This window comes from Triturus cristatus, chromosome 3_2 (genome assembly GCF_964204655.1).
Source record: "Triturus cristatus chromosome 3_2, aTriCri1.1, whole genome shotgun sequence".
NCBI lineage: Eukaryota > Metazoa > Chordata > Amphibia > Caudata > Salamandridae > Triturus > Triturus cristatus.
Genome location: NC_140584.1, coordinates 756543780 through 756565821, shown reverse-complemented (window position 1 = coordinate 756565821; position 22042 = coordinate 756543780).

Sequence of the window (22042 nt, the reverse complement as noted above, 5' to 3'; positions counted from 1 at the left end):
ACGACAGACCCTCCTTTTGCCCTTACATAGGCAATAACTATACTCTCATCAATCCGAGTCCAGGTCTACAGACATGAAGACATGGAGATGTTGCTGTAGCATCATCCTATTACTTAGCGACTCTCACGGGACACGTCTCCTTACACATGTAGTAGCACAAAGGCCACATATGGCAGGACAAAATAAGGAATACCTCTATCTAGGTGGCATAAGATCACACCCCCAACAATTAGTGATGTTTACTACTAACTAGTGTCGATGCAGAAGTTGTACAAAAGAATTGCTTACGAATTCTGATTTTTTAACCTGCTCATGTTCAGGAAAAGGGTGAAAAAAAATGAAAAGAAACAGTGGTAGGGAAAGACATAGGTTGGGAAGAGGGTGCAGAAGTCAATTGAGTAGAGAAAATCAATCCCACCCATAAATGACAACGTCATGTTTAAAAAAACACTAGAAAACTCGTTATTAAAAACATAAAGACAACGGGAGAAAGTAGTAACCACTATTACAAATGAAATAATAATTGTCTACAACCCTGAGCAAAAAGCAAATCCTAAAATTATTTAGTAACATTTTAGGGCTCCTATACATTTTGTATGTTCAGGTGAAACAGTGTTGACCCTCATCAATGCTCTGAGGTGAAAAGGGGGTACCCTTCCACAGAAAATGGATTTTATTCTGTTTATACTAGACAATGCCAGCAAAACAAACAGTCTTCTAACACCTAGTCTATACAATCACACGGAAACCTCTTGTGAAACCACCTATGCCCAGAGTCCGTTCAAAAAGCCTCTCTGGCAGGCTTCTATTGTCCATCAAATCTTCTTCTGTTGTTTTCTTTTGCCTGGGCCTCTTCATTCAAGCCTTTCATGAGAAAAGTACTGCTTAGTTGGAGTGCCCTCCTGGCAAACACCCACAGCTCACTCGAAAAAAAGTCTCAATGTCTCAAGGCAGTGCGCCAGTATTTTTCCTTTGCGGCAGGCACTACAGGTAGTGTGCTCTCCATTGATCAAGGGCACAGGTCATCTCGTGCAGATTCGGGACCATTCTCAGACTCCAACACTCGTCATTCAGTGTCAGAGGACGCTCAGGCTGCTCTTCCATGGGCACTGGAATGTAGTGCCGTCTGTCAATCTTGGATCCGCCGGTGCACTGCACTTCCATTGAAGCAAAGGAAAAGAGGGGGTGTGTGGCCAAAAACTCAGGCCAAGGGGCTCAAGGGACTGCACACTGTCAGAGGTTACCAGCACATGACAGGCGCTCTTTTGCACTGGAATTCTGGTTCTGTGGCAAAACCAGCTCCTCCTTCTTTTCTGATGTTGAACGCCTTCTGATGAAGCAAGTGTGATGATTTAAACAGTTTGTTGTATAACAAGGGGACTGTAAACAGGTGGCCTGTGATTTTCAAAGGAGTGGCCACACGCCATGGGACAATTTTCGTCTAGAATACACTGTCTTTCTCAGGAAGCAATACAAATATAAAGGCAGTAGGCAAAACAGTGCCTCTAAGCTTTTCAATTGGGTTTCTGTGTGAGAGCCTCCATCATCTAAGGGTAGATAACTACACGAGAATTCTATCTAAATGGATGTCTTCACATATGGTGGCATTGTCTAATAGGGCAAACACATTTTTTTTTCAATGATTACATATAAGTGTTTCTAAATTCCTTATCTAGGACATCTCAATAGAGAAATCACATGGTACAGATTATCATAGGCAGGTAGAAACCTTTCACATCAGGTGCACTAGGCATTACACAGGCTAATAGTCATATATGAAAACAAAAGACAAGAACTAGAGGGTCCTGATATTTGCATGATTAGAAACTTCTGATCCCACCGAAAATTAAAGCAGCAGGAACAAAAAGGGTAAAAACCACATTAAAAATTAGACATTGAAAATTCGTCATGTTCAAAAGAAGGTAAACGTAAGTTATCTCCTATCGGGATGGAAAACTTGTCTTACTATAATATAATATACTTGACAGTCAGGCTGGAAAACATTGAAGCAGGCCTAGGGACAATTCTTGAAAACCAGTCTGGTCATACAAGAGGGGATTATACATAATATGGAGGTTCCTGGTGCATCACTGCAGTCTGGAAGTGTGTACCTGAACAATACACCTACAATAATAAATGGGCTGACTGGTGAAAGGAATACGGAAAAGGGAATTGGAACTAGGACACAACTAAAATCCCCAATAACTAAGCATGATGCGACATCGGTCAGGGAAGAAGCAACAAAAGCAATAAAAAATAAAAATCTATAGGAAGGACAAGAATTTACTTGGGTGATAGTCAGGCATGTGACACTACACCAAGAGTACGGGTGGTACACAAAAGGCCAAAGTTACATACATTTTAACTCTACCGCTGGCTACTACACCATATACGGTAATCTTAGCTAATGTTCCAGTTCCTTCTGTAGGGAAAAATGAAAACCTAGTTTTCTTTTAAGAAGCAAAGGCCATATGCTACTTAGGAGACAGGACACCATTAACTAATGTAATGTAGAAATTAGGCCACCTTGAGTCACAGATCTATAATTTCATCCTTAGGTCCAATCCTGGATACATAAACGTAGGGCTGCCTGTTCCTTTAAAGGAAAGGGGCAGTAACGTGACTAACTGCAGGTGACACACTTTGATCCTGTAGATCTCTTTTAGTTTTCTGTAATACCATTATTGCCAATTAAGACATGCACTGGTAAAGTGCTGCCTCTCATGTTCACAGCATGAAATATCATTAGCTGTGGAATTTAGTAACCAGAACAAGTTCAACCAACTGTTGCGTAGCGATGGGCATCGTCATGACCATCCCCTCACAACACAGGTAAACTTGTAATAGTATCAAAAAGCAGCAACAAAAACAACGAAAACATGCAAAAAATAATAAAAACGCACAAAACGTCAAGCCATCAGATATACTTGCTGTATATCAAGCACAAAAAGCATAGACAAAACAATAGCATATGTAAATAAGCGGTGACACACAACACCATGTCATGTACTTTTATGCACTGTAAACCTGCAGCCCAAAACCCAATATTTGGGCCTGTTTAATTTGTCATGTTTAAAATCCTTACCCTCCTTTTTGACAGTAGATCACCAGGCAATGGAAATCTGCTGTCAAATATAACATTACTGTCTCTCTTCTAACATACAGGACCAGCAAGAACAAATCATGATAGGACCAAATACACAAAAATAAATTGCCATTACTTAACTGTACCCCCTTGTCAGTCCTTGCAACATCCAGCCACCTTAGTTTTACCTTTCTAAAAAAATCGTTACACTGACACTCCACATTAATTTGGCACCTACAATTTCCACTGTGAAAAATAAGTCTTAATTTGTCAATTCGTTCACATTTTTTGTCTGTCTAAGACTTAATGCAACACTCCGTTTTCTGTTAAATAAGAGCTAATAGCAGGCATCATTCTCTTTTTTTTTATTGTTTTTAGAGCGAGACGCAAATGTATCAGTTCTGCAAAGCATTTAACATGATGTTTGGACTTTCAAAGAAAACCCCTTTGCTATATTTTCCCTTTGGAATTAAGTTCTTTAGTTTTAGTGATGCTATGGAGAAACCAGAAACCCCACCTTTAGAGGCCCGTGTAGCAAGGTCATTTTGCATTCCACAGAGGCAAGGCCCTAATTTAAAAGGTCATAAATGTCAACGTGGCAGCCTACTCCATTGAACTAAAGATAGCATCTCAACAGCGTAACTTGAGCCAGCCTCTGCAGCTCTCCAACCCCCAGCTCCTGCCACTCTGAATTTGTCAAAGCCAGAAGGCCTTCCTAATTCCTCCTAACTTGCAATAATTCACTCTATTTTGAAAAATAATTTCTCCTTTTTAGGCGCTAAAAAAATTATCTCTATTCCCAGATTATTAAACTACATTTACTGTGAATAATTCACGAAACTTAATAACACACATACCACTTTTTAGAATAAATCCTTGTTACAATCCTATGTAATGGTACACATTTCAACAACCTTGAATGAATGAACGTCTCAGTAGGCCCAGCTAAAGTTAGACTGAACTCCAGCAATTGGGACCGCTTTCTGCCCCAGTCCACTGGCACTGCAAATTGCATTTGCAATGAGTTTTGATATTTTCTTCATCATTTAGTCACTTGCCTTTATTCAAGCTCTGTTGGTCGCTTTCATATTAGCATATGAAACTCAGTGCCTCCCGTTAGGTAATTACAATATTTTCACCCCTACTGCTAGAACCTGCAATCTCATCTTTCCCCTCCTACTTACTCAAACCGATACCACATTCCTTTTTATTCCCTTCGTCAATACAACCTTCCTCACGCTACTCTTCATGTCTTTATTACTCCCCTTCATCATCTCTCTTCCCTCCACGGCATTCTATTTTCCCAATTGTTCTTCTCCTTCCTACGTATTACCTAGTTCCTATAACCGTAATTCTACATTTCTCCACCCCTCTATCATTACTGACTTCATCACGTACCTGCTCACAAACATCCTCTTTTTCCTTCATCAAAAAAGAATTCTCCATTTCTCTTTCTCTATGTGGGTGCTAACTCCATTAAGGCAGTTTTTTATTAACATCAAATAGTTGCGGGTTGCGACACCATATCTTATTTAATTTCTCCAAGTTTTAAAAAGGTCCTGTTTTTCATAGCGTGTTCAGTAGTATCGTGACAGACACAGCTAAAGTTAGAACCTTCAACCCTGATATTAAAACAAGCCTTTGTACTGGCACATTGACTCATTGAATCATAAGAAGGCACAACCTGTAAATATATATCAAACCTAAACGTATGCATTTACTGAAGTCTGAGACACTTTAAAAAGTACTATGAATGGAAGAAAATGCAGTTGAAACAGTGTTTTCTACCCAAATTCGACTTTCATTTTTTTGACATTAAAAAATGAATATCCTACAATTTTTTTGCATAATATGCATTACCAGAATGTTTATTACATAACCCATGAGTCAGGCATTGGAAATAATAACTTATACTTTATAGAAATTAGCTTGTTTGCGCCTGCGCCAAGGGAAAATTGTACACGCGAATGCTTGTCATTTTAGTGATGCAACACAACTTAAATCAAATTTTAATGCTAGGAGGTCATAGTATGAGTATTAAGCTTTATAAATATCAAAAAACGATTTTGAAAAGCACTTATTTTTTTAAAATAATTTTTCCATGATTAATAATTTTCTTTTTTTTTAAAAATCCCAATTATTCGTTTTTGTGATATAAAAAACAAGCTGCATCCCTTGCCTATCATTTTGGACACATTAACTCACACGCCTAAGCGCATAAGCCCAACTTGAAACGCGTCACATTTTTGCGCCACTTTAATTTAAAAGGACGGTTCTGCAAAATTCCACCCGTGTTCAACTGGGAAGGTGCTGGCTGAATGAACATTTCTATCAAATATACTGCAGCTGAAAAGTTTGCCTGTGAACATCTAATACAATGCATCTAAGGAAAATGCTGTAAATGTATTTACTTTTGCAAAAATAGATAATTTTGTTTTTGGGGCCTGATTTATATCTATTGAATGTGTTTCTAATTTTATCCTTTGAGCATTTAACGGCAGTTTTGTATATGTGCACAATTGCTCATTCTATAAATTAAAGAGCACCATATAGCTATTTTAGCACGTCACATGGTTCGTTTCTGGATTTCTTTTTTAAGTTTCTACTTGATATTAATTAACCAACAATTTACTTAACAGACTGGAAACATCAGAAGACCCACAAACACATATTGAGCTCATTTCAGACATAAACAGAAAGGGGTTAAACAAACAATACAGCGTGCTTTAGCCATTTTTCATAAATAGCGCCGTCGCAATTTACTTACAGAAGTTGCACTAATGAAAAAAATACCCACAGACATTTAAACACACAGTTGACTTACAAATCAATACGCATGACAGAAAGAAAGAACAGCTCACAGACTATACTTGAAACAAACCATTTGCAAATACTAGTTGTAGGTCATATTTACAAGCAACGCTTTTCAATAGTGTTCCAAAAGGCTGCATAAACAGCCCCACAGACAGATGCATGTCCAAGAAGTAGTGAATGCGCTCAATTCACTAGCTTTGCCTAGCAGAACACCACACAAAATCGTTCTGCATATCTTCATTCATGAAACTGCGCAGAACGAAGGATCCTTGGTTTGTATTATGTCATATTTTAATTCCCTGGGGATACAAAATCACCAAGGAAGAAATATGTTTTTAAATTTAACCTATTTAGATATTTCCCACACTATGGTACCTTTCAAAACAAAAAGCAACACATTTTTCCATGTGAGCTTACAAACAGGCATGCCAAAAATACTGCGGAAAACGCAAGTATTATAATCAAAACCAAATGGAGAAATATCTCCTCATTACCTGCCTACACAAATTGCAATTCGCATATCCAAACCTATACAAACCAAAAGCTACATTTCCAAATTTGCTAAGATCAGGCATCTTATAGCTCACTAATCTAGCTTCAAACTTCAAGGGGTTATCTCTACCAATACACTCGCAAATATGCGAGACCCTCGGTTTTGGTAATTGCAATGACCAAATCAGAAACCAAGAAGCCAACCCCTCGGCTTTGGTAATTGCGATAACCAAATTAAAGACCCAAAGAACCAAAGGACTGGGAGCGACCCACTTATACTTAATTCTTATTCTTAATAATCAAAAGGTTATCCAAATTCTAATTGTCAAGTTCTACATGACCAAACGTCTTCTATAATACTCACGCCAAAAGGGTTCTTTTTCTCACCTTTTGAGTGACATCATGTGGAGGATCAAAATCAGGAAGAGCAGAAATATACCGGGCTACATAATCAAAGATTCTCCAGAATCCCTGTGCACAGAGTACCTTCTTGGTAGAATCCCGTTCTGTCCTCCTCAGTAGATTTCAGTCTCCTGACAAGATCACTCCCACAGAAAGTCACTTCTCTGATGAGGTCCCACATTGGGCGCCAACTGAAGTACTCCCATTTTTGAGACCCCAGAGGTGCTAGGGGCAGCACCCTATGACTTCGAGTACTTCCTGATGTGGTATTATAAAATTCTGCATATCTTGATAATATAACAAAGAACTTGGCAACAGAAGCTGAAATATGAAAAGACATCTTTATTAAACTTAAATGAGTAAGACTACGCCGCACAGAAGCCTTAGCAACTGAATGAGGCAGTCTGCAGAACAGAAACCAGTCTCCTCTTTTATGGAGAATGTTACGCTCTGGGCAACACCGCCCTTCTCTTGCAGTTGGTCATTCACATGTATACATTGCAAACGAAAAGGCAGAGTCATGATGACCATCCCACATTCCAGTTAAGCCAGCCCGTAATTATTTACCCAGCAAGGCTCAGATCCCACATCAGATATCGATAGGCCCCAATAAACATGAGCATCTCCTGTTTTGGGAAACAAGCCATAAAGCAGGAACAGTCAGGTGTGAAAGAGATTAGCCGGAGGAATCCCTTCCACTCTGTGACCGTCTCTAAAAATATTTTTTACTTAGCCCTAAAAAATGAAACAAAAACATTTCATTTTTTTTTTTTAAATGCATTCCGTTTCCTTTTAAAAGCAGTCCCAGACATGGTGGTCTGCTGAGCCCAGGAGGCCACCATCCCAATCAATCAATCAATCAAGAAATTTGTATAGCGCGCTACTCACCCAGAGGGTCTCAAGGCGCTTGGGGGAGGGGGGTCCGCTACTGCTCGAACAGCCAGGTCTTGAGTTGCTTCCTGAAACAGAGGTGGATGGGGAGGGAGTTCCAAGTCTTGGCTGCCAGGTAGGAGAAGGATCTTCCTCCCATGGTGGCTCTTCGGATGCGTGGAACGACAGCGAGGGCTGGTTGATCATAGCTGGCGAGTGGGAGTGTAGAAGGTCAGGTGGTCGTTGAGGTACCTGGGGCCCAGGTTGTTGAGGGCCTTGTGTGCGTGGGTGAGGAGTCGGAACATGATTCTCTTGCTGACGGGGAGCCAGTGCAGGTCTCTCAGGTGTCCGGAGATGTGGCTGTGTCGGGGGATGTCCAGGATGAGTCGTGCAGAGGCGTTCTGGATGCGTTGGAGTCTTTTCTGTAGTTTGGCTGTGGTTCCGGTGTAGAGGGTGTTTCCGTAGTCCAGTCGGCTGGTGACGAGGGCCTGGGTGACCGTCTTCCTGGTTTCGGTGGGGATCCATCAGAAGATCTTTCGGAGCATGCGTAGGATGTTGAAACATGAAGATGATACGGCGTTGACTTGTCTGGTCATTGAGAGGGAGGAGTCCAGGATGAAGCCCAGGTTACGTGCGTGGTCCGTTGGTTTGGGCGCGCTGCCCAGGGCAGGGGGCCACCAGGAGTCATCCCAGGCAGAGGGTGATGAGCCAAGGATGAGGACTTCCGTCTTGTCTGAGTTCAGTTTCAGGCGGCTGTTCATCATCCATTCTGCTACGTCTTTCATCCCTTCGTGTAGGTTGGTTCTGGCGGTGGCTGGGTCGTTTTTTGAGGGAGAGGATCAGCTGGGTGTTGTCGGCGTAGGAGATGATTTTGAGGTTGTGTTGGCGTGCGATGGCTGCGAGGGGGCTCATGTAGACGTTCAAGATGGTGGGGCTGAGTGACGATCCCTGAGGAACGCCGCAGATGACTTCGGTGGCCTCGGATCTAAACGGAGGGAGGCGGACTCTCTGGGTTCTTCCGGCGAGGAACGAGGTGATCCACTCTAGTGCCTTCTCTTGGATTCCGATGTTGCTGAGGCGCTGCACTAGGGTGTGGTGGCAGAGAGTATCGAATGCTGCGGAGAGGTCTAGGAGGATGAGGGCCGCTGTTTCCCCGTTGTCGAGCAGGGCTCGGATGTCGTCAGTGGCTGCGATGAGGGCAGTCTCGGTGCTGTGGTAGGCTCGGAAGCCGGACTGTGAGTGGTCGAGGGATCCATTCGTCTCGAGGAAGGCGGCCAGCTGTCTGTTGACGGTCTTCTCGATGACTTTGGCAGGAAAAGGGAGGAGCGAGATGGGGCGGTAGTTCTTGAGGTCGGTAGGGTCTGCTGAAGGTTTCTTCAGGAGGGCGCTGAGTTCGACATGCTTCCAGCTCTCCGGGAAGGTGGCGGTGTTGAAGGAGCAGTTGATGATGTCCCGGAGTTGGGGTGCGATGACGGAGTCGGCCTTGTTGAAGATGTGGTGGGGGCAAGGGTCGGATGGTGATCCGGAGTGGATGGTGTTCATCGTGTAGATGGTGTCTTCTTTGCTGACCGGGGTCCAGGCGCGGAGGGTGGTGGTGGGGGGCGTTGGTTCGGTGGTTGAGTGCGTGGTCTGTGCGTCGAAGCTGTTGTGTATGTTGCCGATCTTGCTGTGGAAGAACGTGGCGAGTGAGTCGCAGAGGTCTTGTGAGGGAGTGATGTCGTTGTTTCCGGCGCTGGGGTTGGAGAGCTCTTTGACGATGCTGAAGAGTTCCTTGCTGTTGTGTGCGTTGTTGTCTAGTCGTTCCTTGAATGCTGTCTTCTTGGTGGTGTGTATCAGCTGGTGGTGTTTGCGGGAGGCGTGCTTGAGGGCGGTCATGTTGTCCGTAGTTGGGTCTTTGCGCCAGGCTTTCTCGAGGGTGCGGCAGTTCTTCTTGGAGTTCTTGAGATCGTCGTCGAACCAGGGGGCTTTCTTGCTGCCGGGCCTGCTGGGATGGTTCTTCAGAGGTGCGAGGCCGTCAGCGCAGTTGGTGAGCCACTGTGTAAGGTTGATGGCTGCTTGGTTGGGGTCCGTTGAGCTGGCGGGAGGGTTCTGGTTCAGGTATGTGGTGAGCTGGTCGGGGGTGATCTTCTTCCAGCTCTTGCGGGGAGCCTGTTGCGGATGGTGGTGAGTCGTGGTCTTTCTGGAGCTGAAGTGGACGCAGCTGTGGTCTGTCCACTGGAGTCCGGTGGAGTGGCTGAAGGAGATGTACTTGCTGGAGGAGAAGACTGGGTCAAGCGTGTGTCCGGCGTAGTGGGTGGGGGTGTTCACCAGTTGCTTGGGAGGACCTGTCATTCCCAATGGGCTCGGAAGTTGCGAGAGGCTCATTAATTTTCATGAGCCTCGCCAATTAGCGACCCCATTGGGAATCTCAAACAGGGTTAAACACACTGTTGTACATGCCAAATAGCGCCTCGCACATTGCGAGTCGCAAATGAGTCGCAGTTGGCGAGGCGCTATTTTGCAGGTCGTACATCTGGCACTATATCCTTAAGGGCATACCTCAGATGCGGTTTTGACCCAGGTGTGTAACATGCACGCTAAATCCTTTCAAGCTTTTTAAAGTAAGTCTTGGTCTCTTTCAGGAATTTGTTTAACCACGTGGCAGAAGGATTAGGCCGATTCCAATGTAAAATCTTGAAAAGGAGAATAATGGTACAGCTTCAATCGGTTCAATGTAACTCCTGTACTCAGAGCTCACTGAGTATGCGTCTTGGACAATTTCAGTCAAGGACATACAAAAGAGAGCTTTCTATTTATTGCCTTTACATTACAGCTCTTTGTTCCTTGATCTTCAAATGAATCAAAAAATGATCTATCCTGACCCGAGCCTGTAAGGAAGTGGGTTTCTGCAGTAACCCCCCCACTTTTTGCCTGATACCTGATGCACTTTTCCTTGGTGTGCCCTGGGTCCCTGCCAATCAGATACCCAGGGCCGGTGTTCCTTCCTTAAAAACTGTACTAAAGCCTAAACCCAATTGGCATCTCTGGCCACATGTCAGCCCCTGGTAAATGGTACCCTAGGTACTCAGGGCATTGTGACCAGAGAAGACCCCTAAGGGCTGCAGCACTTATTGTGCCACCCTTAGGGGCCCTGTACCCTGACACACATACACTGCCTTTGCAGGCTGAGTGTCCCGGTGCAGAACTAAACACAGAGTCGACATGGCACACATCCCTGTCTGCCATGCCCACAAACCCACTGCCCTGGCATACATCAGCCACCCCTCTAGCTGGGTGCCCTATGCCAGTGGTGACGACACAGGTGCATGAGCCCTGTGCCCCTACAGTACCCAGGGCCATTCCTGGGCACTGTAAGTGCAGTGATGCCATTAAGAGTATATGGTGCTGGGAGGTTGTCATTACGAACTCCACAGCACCATAATGGCTACACTGAAGACTGACAAATTTGATATCAAACTTCTCAGCCCATTAAGCCCACACTGATGCCAGTGTGGGATTTAATGTAAAATGCACTACAGAGGGCATCTTAGAGATGCCCCCTGAAACCTAACCTACAATCCATGACTTGTCTGAGAGGCTGCCTAGGCTGCCACACAGCAGACATGTTGCTGGACCCCTGGGTCGAGAGCCCTCGCTCCCCTGGGCCTGAAGCAATGCACATCCTGGGCGAGGTGCTAGGTCTCCTCCCCCAGGATGGGCAGGGGTAAGCTTCAAAGGCATGCAACCTTTGTGAGCTTCTCCAGGCCACTTGCTGTACTCACCAACTGGCCCCCACTGGTTCTGACCCCAACTCTGGCGGGAAGACTGGCGGGAAACCCTACGTGAGGAAAGGGGGTGTGCCAGCCTGTGCCAACTCCACCCCTCAGGTGAGAGAGGCGAGGTGAAGCACAACTCCGGGCTCCGGCCATCTTGAGGATGGGGAGCCCTGCCCAATCACAGCTAGGCTCCTGCCCCCCTCCCACCGGAGAGGAGCAGGATAGGGGGTGTACGAACCCCAGGACAGGGACCCATTGGTCCCTGCCCTCACCCTACCTGTAACACCCCTAAATTTAGTATTTAGGGGCACCCTGAACCTTCCTTCCTCAGATCCTGATTTGAAAACAAGCAAGAAAATCAAGAAACCAGAAGAACTGCCGCGCAGCTGCTAAAAAGAGGACAACACCAACTGACTTGGCCCCAGTCCTACCGCCCTGTTGATCCTTGAACCTGCTAATGTGGAACTCCGGCGCCTTCAGTGGTCAGCAACCTCAAAAACCCCGTAGGACCTGACCACCTTGAGACTCTACCAAGACTGGGACTCCCACGAGCAGTGGTTCTGCTCAAACAGCAATACCATTGTGCCAGCCAGGAACTGCGAATCCAGCACACTCTGCACCCGCCGAGCCCGGCCTGTGCCCGAGTGGACAAAGACCCTGAGGACGTCCCCCCGGCGATTCTGACCTAGAACCCAGTGCCCAAGGACCCTCCTCAATGACCCAGACGACGCCTGCAGACTCAGAACCAGGGACCCCTCCAACCGCGACCAGCAGGGGGAAACATTTTACGACGTCAAAAGACACCCCTGCACCCGGCGCCCCACGGCCCCCTGTGCCCAACTCCTGGGTGCCTACCTATCCTCCAAGATCCCAACTTACCCCTCGAAGTGTTGGTCGCTCCTGAAGATCCTCCGTCCCTGAGCCTGCAGCTTTTGTTCACTTTCCAAGATCTCCATCGAATAACATTGAGCGCCCGACGGCTCAAAAGCACCCTGCACCCAGCCGCCCGAGTGCCCCTGGCAGTGCAACCTATGTCCTGATCTACTTCCCCATTTGCCCTGAGCTAGTGACCAGGAGCCCAGCTCCCACAGCCTTACCACAGTACCTACCTGACCCTGGGGGACCCCTGAGTCTATGCCCAGAACCTTAACTCTGCCAGTCGAGTACTTACTTAAAAGCCGATAACTCACTTTTCTTCCATAGGCTAACATTGACTGGTTTCACTTGGAAATTCTTCTAAGTGAGGAGTTTTGGAACTTCAAAATATTCATCTAAAATCAGCCGAACAACGAATTCCGATTTACTCACCTGTTATCAGGAGAGACCTCAGTGCTGCATCTTGTAGCTCAGTACTGACTCTGAAAAGTCATTTTAACCGTACTTACCAGTAACTTGAATTTCCTTCCATAGGATATCATTGCCTGCTTTTTGCTGAAAACGTTTCTGTGTTATTTTTGAAACTTACAAATATTCTTTAAAAATCGTGCCAACGATAGAAACTTAATTTCTTGCCTGTTCTAGATAGATGTCCCAGTGCTGAACCTAGGAGCCCAGCACTGGATTACAAAAGTAACGAAAACATACTTTACCCGTAACTCGAATTTTCTTCCACAGGAAACCATTGACTTTTTCTGTGAAATTTCTTCATAGTGTCGATTTTGCAAACTTATAAATATTCCTTAAATATCATCTGTATAACTTAAACGCAGTTTCTCAGCTGCTTATAGGTGGTACACTAGTGCTGGATCAAGGATCCAACACTGACCTAGAAAAAGTAACCATAATCCCACTTACCTGCTAAGTGAATTTCCTACCATAGGATAACATTGGTAATTTGATCAGAAAAAGTTTCTAAGTGTCAACTTTTAAAATAGTAAAATATTGCTTAAAAATCACAACAGTAACTAAAACGTATTTACTCACTTGTTTCCAAGAACTGTACCAGGACTGAATCTAGGATCCAGTCCTGGAGTTAGAAAAGAAATCCTGAAAGTAATCAATTGCATATAACTTAAAATTCCCATTGAGCTCAATGTATTATTGTGTTTGAAATTGTGTTGCCTATTGCAACAAACTGTAACTATTGAATTTCAAGTCAATTGCCTCTTGCAAGGTATTTAACTAAAGCATCTCATTCTGAGAAAGTATATTTTGATACCTCTTGTTGGTTCTAAAATAAAACAACCATATATTTTTATATACAAACCATTGGCCTAGAGGTCAGTTCTTGAGTGTGTGAGACCATTTGCTGACTGAGTGTGTTCAACAAGTGCTTTACACTGTCCTCTGATACTGCTTTACTGCTCGACCAAGCTACCGCTTTAGAGATTAAGGTTATACCTAACTTTATCCTCTGCCAAACCTCTGGGGACTGTGGACTCTGTGCACACTGTACCTATTTGAGAACAGTATATACAGAGCCACTTTCTCACAGAGCCACAATGTTTATTCAGTACACCAGGCTGTCTAGAGCAATAATAAGGTCCCGTATATGGCCATCCTTATTGGTGAACCCTGCTGGGTCCAGGACAGGTCCTGTTGGAACTGTTCAGATGAGCGGTTACAGGAAATTCCTCTTGTAGTTTGTTCAGACCCTACAGCTTAACTAGGTCAGCCTTATGACATTGGTAGTCCACCTTTTTTTCCTGGATACAAGAGGGAGAGCATGTCCAGTCTTCTATGCTACTTTCAGGTCTTTTAAGTCCTTATCGGATCTTCCACAGGTCTAGTAGTGTTATGAGGAGGGTATTGTGGGTGCCACATTTATGGCTGGCATCAGTCTGTGGGTGGAGGTGGCTCCTGGCCCATCCCTAACCAGTAGGGTAAAAGTTCCCAGGGGCAACCCTATCCACTTTTGTAACACTTCCTGATTGCCCAACAGCAAACAATCCCACAGTCCCACTCCCTTCAAATCAAGGTGAAAAAAATCTTCTTCCATGGTTCCGAGAGTTTATGCACACCCCGGAGGTGTGGCTCGGGACATAAGCAAGCTCTCCCGTGTGATCACTCTAAACCAGTTTTGAAGGCAGCTGCTCTCCTACTGTGAGCGGAGTCTGCTTGGCTGGGGGAACAAAGAAGAGCTCTGCCCAGGTGTCAGCTAAAATTTGCCTGTGACACGGTTGGCATTCTTTGAAGTTAGTGAAATTCTTAGGAACATATCCTCCAAGGGAAGGGAGATTGTGCACATATATTATCTGGGGTGGGGGGGTCTCAAGTCTATCTGAGTCTCCACCAATGCATTGTAGTAAATGCAGTCCAATGGAGTCCATAACTCACATGTGGGTTGACACTCAGTCAGTGCTGAGTAGCCCATGACAACAGTGTTCCTTCTTTTAAGCACTTCAGAAGAGTGTCTGTTTAAAAAAACAAAAAAACAGAAAGAAACCAATTAGCAGCAGTTACAAACTTGAAAGTTACAATTAATACCTAAAAATAAGGGTTTTTTCATGTCGCGTTGATTCAAACAAATATTTTTGGAGATATCTTTGAAACCACACTTTCATATGGTAGTAACAGAACGCAGCGTAATAAACTGGCGAACTCTGTTTTCATAGGGTACATATGCTGTGCATAAAAATATTCACAATAAACATAATGACCTATGATGATCACCAAGATTAGTAACGATAAGTTGCACTTTTCATTTTCCGAATCAGAATCAGGTAACAGTCAAAAGGAGCTGCAAACAGTAAGCACAACAATTCTTTAGAGTGAAAATCATCAATAAAGTGTATTTATGTGTTGTGTTTTACTGAGCATACCACCAAACCCATACATTCCTGTGCAAGTAGAGGTTAGAGGGCATCAGAGACACGGGAATGACTATAACAGACAGCTGGTTGCTGAAGTGAAAGAATGTCATAGTGGACTCTTTTTTTCATAGAGATGTCTGAACTAGAAAGATCTTCACATTTCCCAGACGACCAGTAGTGTGTGCCATGACCTGATCCTCAATAGGAGGTCATATCACATCTAACTCCAGCTGCACAAATGTTCCTTTCAAAAGCGCAGAAGTGAGAAATGACCTTAAACAAAACGAAATAACGCACATGAAAGAATGAATTTTGGTATTTGAGAAATTAAACCTCTAGAAACCAGCGGCAGGAATGGTCCTCTGTGTGAATGATCACAGGAATCTTTACGTTTGTACTTCCACAATGAGAAACGCGAAACACAGACTGCTACAAAAAAAGAGGGCCGCGAAGCTGGAATCCCGCAGTGGTAATGGAGAGGTCACACATTTCGACAGTTATGTATGTCAGTGTTGGTTAGAAACCAGCGCCTCTCATCGTCTCAACTGCAGAACAGGCTTTCATTTACAGACTACAAACATATAATTTCTTGAATACATAGCAGGTATTTTTGCACATTAGGTGAACATTCGTTTTCTCAGCGTTTTGATTTCGTATGGAAACTATGAATGGGTGCAGCACTTAGAATAACATCTAATCAGTGATCTGTCACATGAAACCTTTCATGCCCAATATCGACAGTAGCGCTGGAACACTTTTCAGAGGGAGGGGGCTGCAACCACAGCTCCATCACTGAAGTCATAGGGAGTGAGTAAAATCCAAATGCCACACAAAGGCCAAATGTGGCAAATGAGCCACGCCCATGCAAGAGGAGAGTGGTAAAGGTATGGGGGCAGATTTATGAGCCCCTTGCGCCACTTTTGCATCACTTTTAACATGGGAAAAGTGACGCAAAAGTGGCGCAAGGGGCTCATAAATCTGCCCCATGGTATATAGCTGGTGGCGCATTTTAGAGCACAGTGGTGCAAATATATTACTAAAGCATGGTGTGGTAGCACACTGTCCTGTACAAACCACACATTTTCCATTGAAATGGGCATAGCATTGGCATGCAGTGTTGCTACTATAGCGCACAAACGATAATGGGTGGAAATTGAGTTTCAGTACATATTTATCATTTGAACAGGAGCAACCAAGAAGTGTCTTGCTTTGTTTTGATCCTGTTAAATTCTTTGTTTTCTTCACACTTCAGGATTACAAAAAAAGTGTTCCTAACTGCTGATATAAATCGAAATATTTGTACAAGTTCACTTACAGGTATTTAAATGTATTTGTGTGTTACAACAAAACTGACATTCTATAATGTTTCTTTTCACAGGCCGTGCACCCCAGAAAGATTGTCAGATTGTTCACTTTACAAAATACTATCAACTTCTTTGTCAGCAAAAGTAAAGTGAACACCAATTCCCATGTTAAAAGAATAAGCGGAAATGTGTCTGAAGACACACCATGATGTTTGACCTGTCTTTGGCACAACAACTGTTACAAAATAAAAATAACAATTTTAAAGCCATCTTTATTGTTTAGTCGCCTTCTGAACTCTACTGTCACCAGTAGGCCAAAATCACTGCAATGGCATCCAACCATACTGAGTAGCAGATTTGCACCCACCTCATGAATACAGATGAGGTAGGTTGGATTGCGACCCACTACGATTCAGAATTTGTGAACTGACCTAATAGTCCTTAGTTCAGTTTGCAGAATGTGTTTCCAATAACAAAAAGTCAGTGCGCAACTTGAGACCACTTTTTGTGTGTTACTTGGGATTAATGAGTAGGACTGAACAAAATTATTGTTATACCTCTGAAATTTGTAAACTTGTCTTCAGGTCTCGGTAGAAAATGTTTCACATGAGACATTTCCTCTTCATGCCAGTTTCTTTAGTGGTATCCACCTTGACTTTTGAACGCAAAGTATTCCTTCACAATCAGCACTAAAAATAAAATCCACTATTTCACACACCCTTCGTATTAAATAACTCTGAAAATGTTATATCTTATTATTAGTCACTCACTAAATTTAGAATTATTATATTAAGAACTATTTTTTTGAGTGTGCAGTACACCTCACTTGCACTGAACATGGAGGGATTTGCACAATTTGTTTTCCTACTAAGCAAACAATGGTCAATCTAAGTATTCTTGTCAATTCATCTCGTCACATTTTTACTATAGTAGATCTAGATATTAGCAGCAGCAAAGCCATTTTAGGTCTGTCTTTTTTTATAAATGAAAATTCTTCATCGTTCATGAGTTAGTTTGTGTTGGAAGGTGGTTTATCAGTAAGTGTAGCTAGTAATAACAGCACAATCACAAATAAGGTTCAGTCAAGTTCTCAATAGATTATTCCTTGCTCAACCCTTGTTAGCTTGGCTGTGAGTAGGCAGGCTTACCTTAGGAGACAGGTGTGTAAAGCATTTAAAAAAACAATACAGTAAATAAGGAGGACATCGCGGAGGCAAGGTGGCGTCCGTCAGCTCTGACAAGTGAACTGGTTGCTCCTGCGCTCCCACACCCATGAGAGATTGTTCTATGGTGGAAGGCAAGAGGACGCTGCTGGAATCTAAGCACTGACCGAGAGCGGGCTTAAGCGCAACCTACCGGCACGGAGTTATCGACATTTATGGATGTGCCGCAATTGTTTTCCTGAGACGTCTGCGCAGAATTCATATCGGATAGATTGTATCCGCAAGGGGCTGGCATAGGATTCCGGAGCGCTCGACTGCAATTATTGTAGGCAAGAGTACTGGAGGACCGTGCACAGGAGCTTGGAACGTGCCAATGCCGATAATGCCACCCAAAGGAGAAAGAGGGAAATCCCGGCTACAGGCCGATGCTGGCGCCGCAGCTAAAATCGCAGAGACACCAAGCGGTAAGAACACCTCAAACAAACACTGCAGAACAACTAAGGGGGAGAATGCTTCCAGCACTAGCTCTAACATAACAACTAGCCCCGGTAAGCGAACTATCCCTCAATTGTTTTTGGCAGGAGGAGGCAAGAAAAAAGATCCCCAGACTTCACAGACTGCACAGACTTAGCAGATTTCTGAAAGAGAAAATCCCTCAGTGATGCTGGGTTATGAGGATGGCGGCGAATCTTTGGGCAGCCCGGAAGGGGACTTTGGCATATTCCCGCTTATACAAGCTACCGCTTTGAGAGAATGTGGCTCTACACTAGGCACTAATAATGATATGGGCAATACCCCAGGCTTAGAGGTTGCACTGGACTTGACAGGGGCGAATAATAGTGAGTGGGAGTTGGGAAAAGCCGTGAATCCTGTTTTAGCTGCAGTTCCTAACTCGAGTGCTGACAATGAGGAAAGTAGTGATGCTGGCTGTTGTGGAACTCTAAAGGATGCAGAGGACATGAATGGGGGTTTATTAATGAAGGAGGCAGAACTGGTGGATCTAGTAGAAAAGTGTTTTCACTATCTGATCAATCAGATGTGTTTAGCGATGAGGCGCTGATAAATGGGAAGATCCTTATGAATCAACAAGGGGGTGAGGTGAGTGACCATACTAGTACACCCCCCGAGGATACGGGAAGGGACTCATTGGAGGGCAGTTCACAGACATTGCGCAAGAAAAGGGCCCTTAAAGAGGTCGATTGATATCCAGGGAACTCTCTCTCACCTGTGTTGAATGTAGGGATAAGAACGCCCGAGGAGACAGCTAGATCAGACTCCTTGGTACGAAGAATGGCAGAGACAAGTGAAGATGTATCTCTGACTCTCATATACCAAACGATAATGACTCACAGAGAGGAAACGCGAGTAGAGAGCCAGAGGACACAAAATGTATGTCGCAAATTGCAAAATTCAGTCAGATGTGTTGCCAAAACATGCTCAGAGTTTACTACAAAGATCACCGAGGCAGAAGCACATATTTCATCTCTAAAGGATGAGCTGGAAGTACAAAAAACACTGAGAGAGACCCTCCGTGCAGGGAAGGACGACACGCTGTGGAAGCTTACCAATTTGGAGAACAAAGCCCGGCGAAATAACCTGACAGTCCAGCAAATACCGGAGGGCCTAGAAGGACAGGATCCACGCAAATTTATTATTGAACTGTTCACACAGGCATTTCCTGAGTTAACCCAATGGGACTGGCAGATTGAGGTGCAGAGGGCACACCGCTTCCCCTTCGTTATCCATTGTCGACCCGGACAAACAACTGTAGCTTCTAAACCGAGAGCCATGCTGATCTCGATTAACAACTTTTTGGCACGAGAAGCTATATCTGATTTGGCCCGACCTGATAGAAAAAGAGCCGGGAAGGGGGTTGAGTTTTTTCTCAGACCGGACTACTGCCATCAAACGGTAGAAAAACGCTGGCAGCTCTGCCAACGTATTGCACCATTTCAAGATAAGGGGCCCCAAGCTTTTCTACTCCAACCAGCCAATCTGAAAATTGTGTATAAAGAAAATGCCCGGTTTTTTACATCTGAGATTTTAGCAAAAGAATTCCTGCAAACTTTCAAATAAGGATAATTACGGAGTCTGGTTAAAAGGGCATTGGGCTTTATATGGTAATTGTGTTATGTATTAGAGTCTTTTCGGAGTTTATCTGTATAGGCCCTTCATACCTCTTTTTCTTATAACGTAATATATCCCCACATGCTGTATATATACAAAGGGGAAGGGAATGTGTAAGGCATTTCGCTTGTTTTTTCCTATAGATTGTTTTGCTCTATCTCCCTTTGTTTTTTGACTTTTTGGATAACAGGAGTAATTATAGATTGGTTATTATGTGTGGGGTATCACACGGGTGGGGGAGGCACTTCTGGGTGGTGGGAGCATGTCATCGCTAGGACTAGTAGTCCTAAAGCCTCATTGTAGGGGTTGGGTGGAGGGAGGGGGTACTCAGGGGGGGAAGGGCAGTAGTGTGGGAAAGAGGGACGAAGGGGGGGAAAGAAAAATGATCCATAGCAACAAAGAAAGGGGTAGAGATTCGAGAATATTTTTGTATGCCATTGAAGTAACAACAATTTGGAATATATGACGAACTTAGGCCTCCGAATATGCACACTGAATGTGTGTGGGTTAAAATATCATAATAAAAGTCAGAGGGTGGCTAAAGAATTACAGGTGATTCAGCCTGATATAGTATGTTTGCAGGAGACGCATATTCCGTTGGCGAAACGTAAGGTCCTGTCAGAATTAGGCTTCACAGTATTAGTAACTTCAAGACAGTCAAATATGATGAGAGGGGTGGCAATCTTAGCAAGATCTTTTATTCAAACAACTGGACGTATACTGGCTGATATGTTTGGACGGTGGGCCATTGTGAAATGTAGGGTAGGGGAAGTTACATTTGCTCTTTGTACAATATACGGCTCCAACTTTGATGAAGCCCCGATACTGGAATATCTTAATGGGGAGCTTGCTACATGGCCCACTCCGTTATTCCTGTGAGGAGACTTTAATATAAATTTGACGCATGAAGATTTTTTAAATTGTGGGAGGAATTATAAAGGTAGAAAACCTAGGGTCTGCAAGGCCTTATGTCAACTGTAAACTGACCACGGGTTACTGGATGCCTGGAGTAATATACATGGGCAAGCCCCAGGATATATACGTTCTACTCATACCCACACAATAGGCTTGTACGTCTTGACTATTGTTTCTTGTCCTCACTGTTATTTACTCAGCTCAAAATTTGTGTGTATCCAAGGGTGGCATCGGATCATGCTCCAGTAGTAGTAGAAATCCGGACTCTAGAGCGATGTGCACTGCCGAGAGTTTTTTCGTTTGATTAAAGCATCTGCTGGATGGCATTTTTTGGCATTTTTATTGTGCATATATAGGCATGGAGTAAGGAGTTTTTCCTGATTAATTGCAACTCAGCATCCTGGGGGATTATCTGGGATACATTCAAAGCGGGGTTTAGAGGGGAAACACAGAGTTACGGGTTTTATAAACAAAAATTAGCTAATCAGGCCTTTCAGGTACTATATAATAATCTTAAGACTGCTGAAGAGTAATTGGCTAATGGGTTAGCTACAGGACATAATATTTCAGCATCACAGAATAATTTAGCTAGGTGTAAGGTGATAAAAAAACTTAGAATGGAGTAAAGAAATTGCTATCAAATATCAAACCTATAAAATAGAGTGTCATGAATATGGGGAGGCTACAGGACGATGTTTAGCCCAGAAACTACGTATAAAGGAGGCCGAACAAAGAATGACTGGGATTAAAAACACGGTTGGGGACATGGTGTTCGACCCTCAAGAAATTCTTAAAGTTTTCTTTGACTTTTATTCTGAATTGTATGCTAGACAGGATACTGGGCATTCTTTGATCAATTTAGGACTTCCAGCCTCATTGTGAGGTCAACTGGATCAGGCCGATGTTGAGATGCTTGATGAGCCTATTACGCTGGGGGAACTAGAGCAGGCCATACGTTTTCTTACAGTAGAGAAAGCAGCAGGACCGGATAAATTGCCCTTGGAAATTTTTAAGATCTTTTTCAAGATATTAAACATGTGTTTCAAATGGCACAAAAAGGGGAAATACCACGATCTTGGGCGGAGGCCAATATCTGTATTTTTAAGAAAAAGAGGAAGCCGTCTGACCGGCCAATCTCCCTTCTTAATTCAGATGGTGAAATTTACACAAAAATCTTGGCCACACGGCTGGCAAAAGTTATAACACCTTTAGTATCCTTAAAACAACATGGCTTGATACCTGGAAGAGGGACGGTAGATCATGTTAGTAGAGTAGTGACTCTTTTGGATATTGCACAGTTAGAAGCTAGAGAATTAGCGTTGATATTACTTGATGCTGAAAAAGCATTCAACCGCGTGTCTTG